Consider the following 6859-nt stretch of genomic DNA (forward strand, 5'->3'; position numbering starts at 1 on the left):
AGCCGCCGATTTTCAACTTCTCTTCATTCTTCTGGCTCTGCAAGGGGGACGGCGGCGCGGCTCCGGGACCGGACGACCGAGGACTGGGCCTGTGTTCGATCCCTCTGGAGCTAATGGTGTCCAGTAGCCTTAGAAGCCCAAGCTAGCTGCAAGCAGGTAGGTTCGCTTCTCTCCCCTCAGTCCCACGTAGCAGTGAGTCTGTTGCCAGCAGATCTCACTGAAAATAAAAAAACTAACAAATACTTTCTTTTCTAGGAAGCTCAGGAGAGCCCCTAGGGTGCATCCAGCTCTGGCCGGGCACAGATACTAACTGAGGTCTGGAGGAGGGGCATAGAGGGAGGAGCCAGTGCACACCAGATATAGTACCTAATCTTTCTTTTAAGAGTGCCCAGTCTCCTGCGGAGCCCGTCTATACCCATGGTCCTTACGGAGTACCCAGCATCCACTAGGACGTCAGAGAAATATAGTAAATACTGATAGTGCGTGCATGATAATTGATAACAGCAATGCACTGTTGTAAATACACCAAAGCCCTGTAAAAGTGTGAATGCAGTATAATGTAACATATCTATATAATAATTTCAGATGATCTATCCCTTCTCCTCAAAGTGCACACACGGCAGGGACATGCAGTCAGGGGAGGCAGTGCCTACCCTGTCATTAATGATTACAATAATACAAAGAAGATACTTATGACACATATTGTGTCCTTGATAATTATGCCCCAAAGTATAATTCTAAATTCCTTGCCAATTGGTCATAAGTGTTTGCTACATGGGACAGGAACCCAAATCAGTATACATAAATCAAACTGTAGCAGGGCAACAACGTGTTACGGCGTACAACTATGTATGTATATGTATTTGTTGATATATAACATACTCGAGAACAAGTGACAAGGGGAAAACTTTTTATATATATATATATATATATATATATATATATATATATATATAAATATATATATATTTTTTTACATATATAGTTGCTTAGTAAAGCACATAACGCTGATACAATAACTCCATATGTACGGTGTATAAATAATGAGGCGCAGAGATCCCCGCTACTCACCGTCACCAGCACTACTCCAGCTCCACGCGCTCTGTGTACAGTATCTGCCGGCGTGGGTTGCCATGGAGAGAGACACCAGGCGCATGCGCACGCCGGGTCCCTGCAGCCGGGAACGCGATGATGATGAGAATGATTCCTAATTCAGTGGTGTCACTTACTGTTACGATGTGTGGCTGAGCAGGGAGAGGTGTGGAGGACACTGGGGTCGATCCAGCACCGTAGCGCAGTCTATCTGCAATGATCATCCCATGCATCAGTGAGGACTGGAGTGCAGGGCAGGTTGCGATCACTCTCCTCGTCTTATCCAACTTAGTAGAGGGGCCCGGATTTGGAGCATCACCGGAGGCGCTGCGTTATCGCTGGGGAAGATAAATGCTTCTGCATCTAAATCCATGAGCTGCACTTCAGGTCACAGGCAGCGAAGCGAACAGGAATTTTTCTTTTTCTTGCCCAATAGGCCATTTATTACAGCTTTTTCATCTTGATGTATTTGTTGATGGGGTATGAAAGAAGCTGTATTTGTGCTTTGAACAGCAGGCTGTTTTTGCACTGAGCTATCAATTTATTTTTTTTAGGCCATACATATATCAATGGTTGTTTACGTGTCTTGCAGCCGGGAACGCGATGATGATACAGTGCTTTCCTTTTATAAAAACTGTGTTATTTGATGTGTGTTGCTCAAGAAAAATGGTTTAAGATCAAGGGCGGCCGCGGGATTCATGATTCATGATTCATGACAAATCACATTTTGAATGCAATGCATTCCGCCACTCATTGTGAGCATCACTCCGCTTATTAACAACGTCTACTTGAAGAAAATCACAAAGGACAGATCTCCGTCCCCATAAGAGCTGTCCTGTGCGATAGAATGACTTCTGGGTTTAAGTATGTGTTGTGGGGTGCCTGTGTTGTGGATCCCTCTCGGGGGGGAAACGCGGAAAGACGCTCTCGGGGGGAAACGCGCAGGGTCGGATCTAGACTTTTCTTTTAGGGGGGGCGGTTTACGGTTTAATCTTGACCCCTCCCCTCTCCAGTCCCGACTCCTCCCCTCTCTCGTCTTGACTCCACCCCTCTCATCTTGACCCCTCCCATCTTGACTCCTCCCCTCTCCCGTCCAAATTCATCCATCACACAAATAGGTATAATTGCAGGTAAAGGATTTGTTAGTGGATGTTAGGTATAATAATCACTTCTACAACACATCAAAGCAAAGTTGCCCAATATGACATCTATCCAAATCCCTCCTTATGTTCATCATAATGTATGACACGTCATGTACAATTGTGATACCTACAGTATAAAAAGTTATAATCCCCTAATATTGGGGTATAGCAAAAGAAAATTAAATATAAACAAAATGTCTGGAGTAATTATTTGCAGCTATTTCTCATCTTAATATGAGGTACTGATATAGAGACAGTCAATCATCAAGGTTTATATGTCAACGTCGTTATGAAATACAGTATTATCATAAACCTTGATGATTGACTGAATCTATATAAGCGCATTATATTAAAATGAGAAACAGTAACAATGTGATAATACCTATAATTCCTTTCTTTGGGATACTAGCAACTTTTATGGATACAAATGGTAACAACTGGCATTTTATGTGTTACTGAACCAGGAAGGGAAGACACATTATAATACCCTGTTATATTATTATAATAAGGGGAACTGCTGAATAGTACCAAGGGGATTTTAGGCACAGAGTCTTGGGGGGTTAGACCAATTATTTGATAATCCCACACAGTACTCAACACTTGCCAACCCTAATAGATGAATTCCACATTTGTAATTGTCCAATAATGGAGTTTGAGACTAACCAGGATTAAGTGAGAGTACGTAATACTCGCAGGAGTTCACCTGTAGATTAAAATCCCTTTTGCATCTATGTGCCACATAGGTTTGGGAAATCCCCCCACCACCCTTTTTTTTCCAGAAAAATGTTGCAAGTATACCATAGTTATCTGATTGATACAATTAATTTAAGGAATTATAGGTATTATCACATTGTTGTATAGAATTTAGCCAGTGCTACTGCATATGTAGGTTGTTCATAAATATACCACTTCAGATACAGCAGATGTCATACTTCTTATTAGGCTCATTCAGCTATCTCCAATGAAAGGGATAAGCAAATATAGTGAAGTACTGTTTAATAATTGTAAATTTCAGCCAAACCTGAGCCTGCACCAGTGGGAGAACCCAGGACTTGCACTGTTTCAAGTGCATTCTGAACTGCTTAAATAACAGTTCATGTCTAGCTGGAATTGTCAAAATTTGGCCACTTGGAAATACATGTGATCTGTGTGGAGTTTATATGTTTTCGTTTTTCTCATATTAAATCTTACAATTATTAAACAGTGTTTCACTATAATTGCTTATCTCTTACATTTTGGGTATATCTGAATGAGCCTAATAAGAAGTATACTGTGAGATATGACATCTGCTGTATCTGAAGTGGTATATTTATGAATGACCTACATACTGTATGCAGTAGCGCTGGATAACTTCTATTCAACCTTTTTTGGCACATATTTGGTGAAGATGTGAGGATACCTTTAAGTAAAATATTGAGCTCACCGAGCTGCTTTTTTTCTGCTTGTGCGCACTGCTAGGATTGTCTATTTTATAAATCTATTATCAGATTGTTAATGTTTCTCATGTTAATATGAGGTGCTGATATAGAATAAGTCAATCATAATTAATCCAGACATTCTGCTTTAATTTAATATTTTTTTGTTATACCCCAATATTAGGGAATTACAACTTTGTATACTGTAGGTATCACAACTGTACAGGACGTGTCATAAATTATGATGAACATATGGATGGCATAATAGAGGGCCATCAAAATACGGCATTTGTGGCAACAGTAGTGACAAGACATTGGGCATAATTCAAACTTGATCGTAGCCGTGCAGCTACGATCAGTTACTCAGACATGCGGGGGGGGGGGGGGGGGGGACCCAGCACAAGGCTAGTCCGCCCCGCATGTCTGACTCCCCACCGTACAAGTTCAAAACCATCGCACAGCGGCAATGCTTTTGTACTTGATGAGTAGCTCCCTACCAGCGCAGCTCCTGCGCACAGGCAGGGAGCTACTAGTCACTGACCGGGTCACAGCGGCTGCGTGTGACGTCACGCAGCAGCCTGCCCCCCGCACGGTCCGGGCACACCTGCGTTGCCTGGACCGCACCCCTAAAAAGGCAGCAAAACGCCACCGGCCCGCACCCTCCTGCCCAGCGTCCGCCTCTGCCTGGCAGGGCTGAGATGGCCGTCGGCTGTCTGGCATGCACCAGCGTATATGTGCAGTTCAAACCTGAACGGCTGCTGTGAGAAAATGCACAGCAGTGATCAGGTGTGAATTAGGCCCCTTGTCTGTAATGACATCAGTTATAAGAGAGTGAGGCTCCCGAGGACGCACCATATCAAGCAATTGAAATATTTCTAGGGATTTGGATAGATGTTATATTGGGGGACTTTGATTTGATGTGTTGTAGAAGTGATTATTATACCAAACACCCACTAACAAATCCTTTACCTGCTTATCTTGCAATATATCCCTACCAGCTATTAGGGTGCCATTTATAATCAAGGGATCTCTCCCACTGATATATAAACTGATGCACATTATAGGACCAATGCTATACAGGAACTTGAAGACGTTAAACTTAATACTCATTTGTGAGGCTATAGTGAGGGCACCTTGTAGGGGAATTACACGGTGAGGACAATTCCGAGTTGATACCTTGTAGAAGGAGTATGGTGTTATGAGAAAGTAACCAAATAGAGGACAGATTAGCATACACCATATTTCTTGTATAGCATTTTTATACACATTTTCTGTACTTTTACACGCATCTCTCTATTATTTTAGTATTTCACTGACAGGACATGATATGTAATGTTTAATATTATGAAATACAAGGAATATTTTAAAACCTATAAGTGCATCTACTACAGACATCCTCTGTTCTACTGTATCGCACATATGTGAGACTCAACCTGTAATACCCTGCCTAGGGAATATGGCAAGAAGATCTCTTACTGGCTGGTTCCTCTGCAACAGGCTGGTAAGATGGTCCCTTTTCCACAGGCTGGTCAATGGCACAGATTGGCAGGAAAGTCCCTCTGGCTGGTCTCTGGGTGCAGGAATGCAGCATGCTCTCAGTGTGGAAAAAAGTAAACACACTATAGTATACTGTTTGTATTAGCCCACTAGCCTGTCTTATAAGTGAAGCCACGCCCCCAACACACAGCCACACTTCCTGGATCTGTTATCAGCAAGGAGACGCTGGGGAGATGAAAGCAGTCTCAATCAACAAACTATGTTGATTGATTAACTGCCGTGCAGGCCAAAAGGGTGAGTGAGGAGGAAGGGGCACCCGCTGTGAGCTGCTGCGACTCACACCACTGACTATAGCTGACTGACTATAGCTGACGGCCAGCTGAGATAGGAAGGGGTTAAGGAGCAGGACTTCACAGACAGATTGTCTGTAGGCAGAAGTGTGCTAGGGGGGGCGATCGCCCCCACCGCCCCCCTCTGTATCCGTGCCTGGAAACGCGGAAAGACGTCCATAAGCTTCTATTGGGCAACGCCATCCATGCGGGCTTGGTGCATATGTATGCCGTAAGCTGCCAAACCTCTGAAAAATGCATTTTCAGAGGTTTGACCACAAAATATACACTGCTGCATCCCGCCCCATATGTAAATATTCCATTATTTTGGACATTCTTACTTAATGTGGACATTCTTACTTAATGCAGTTGATGCAACATCAGAAATGTTTTCTAAATGTATTCAGTACTGCTATGAAATAGGTGACCATTACTCACTGATTTACTAATGTGTAAATAAATATAGGGCCCCATTTATCAATGATACATAACCCCTTTAGCAATCGTTGCAGGGGTTATGTCTTACTTTCACTATTCAGCAAACAGCGGTAAACTAATACCCCTTTTACACCTACGAGCACGGGTCGCAGCCGGGAGCCTGACACGGGAGCTGCCCCCTGCTGCGACCCGTGCTCGGTCCCTTTCCCATCAGCAGTCACAACCCGGCATATGCCGGGTTGGTGACGCTTCTAGCTACACGGCAGGGGCGGCGCAGGGAGATCACATGATCTCCCAGCGCCGCCCATCCATACAGTGTAAACGGGAGCCGTGTCGCATCGACACGGCTCCCGTTTACACTACACCCTACCCGGATCATTCCCGTGTCCTACCCAGGTAAATAGCCGGGTAGGATTCACGGGTCACTTGATCCGGGTTGACCCTTTTCCACTTGCCAAAAACACGGGTAAATGCGCGCCCCCGTGCATTTACCCGTGTTTTTTGAGCTAGTGGAAAAGGGGTTTTATACCCCTTTTCCACTAGCTCAAAAAACACGGGTAAATGCACGGGGGCGCGCATTTACCCGTGTTTTTGGCAAGTGGAAAAGGGTCAACCCGGATCAAGTGACCCGTGAATCCTACCCGGCTATTTACCTGGGTAGGACACGGGAATGATCCGGGTAGGGTGTAGTGTAAACGGGAGCCGTGTCGATGCGACACGGCTCCCGTTTACACTGTATGGATGGGCGGCGCTGGGAGATCATGTGATCTCCCTGCGCCGCCCCTGCCGTGTAGCTAGAAGCGTCACCAACCCGGCATATGCCGGGTTGTGACTGCTGATGGGAAAGGGACCGAGCACGGGTCGCAGCAGGGGGCAGCTCCCGTGTCAGGCTCCCGGCTGCGACCCGTGCTCGTAGGTGTAAAAGGGGTATAAGTTAACCCTGTTT

General features: G+C 44.8%; 1 protein-coding gene across 3 annotated transcripts in view; it reads right to left on the reverse strand.

Moving 5' to 3' along the window:
- The window catches only part of PPP1R42 (protein phosphatase 1 regulatory subunit 42), a 154563-nt gene extending 149279 nt beyond the window's left edge, over positions 1-5284 (reverse strand). The window contains exon 1 of one of the 3 annotated variants that reach the window (XM_063923856.1): positions 5126-5284. The gene's annotated coding sequence lies outside the window, so the exon portion shown is untranslated. Of the gene's footprint in view, positions 1-1071; positions 1156-5125 lie in introns of those variants that run through there. The other 2 variants (XM_063923854.1, XM_063923855.1) reach the window with 2 other exon arrangements.
- Between the last annotated feature and the right edge of the window lie 1575 nt (positions 5285-6859).

This window comes from Pseudophryne corroboree, chromosome 5 (assembly GCF_028390025.1).
Source record: "Pseudophryne corroboree isolate aPseCor3 chromosome 5, aPseCor3.hap2, whole genome shotgun sequence".
Classification (NCBI taxonomy): Eukaryota; Metazoa; Chordata; class Amphibia; order Anura; family Myobatrachidae; genus Pseudophryne; species Pseudophryne corroboree.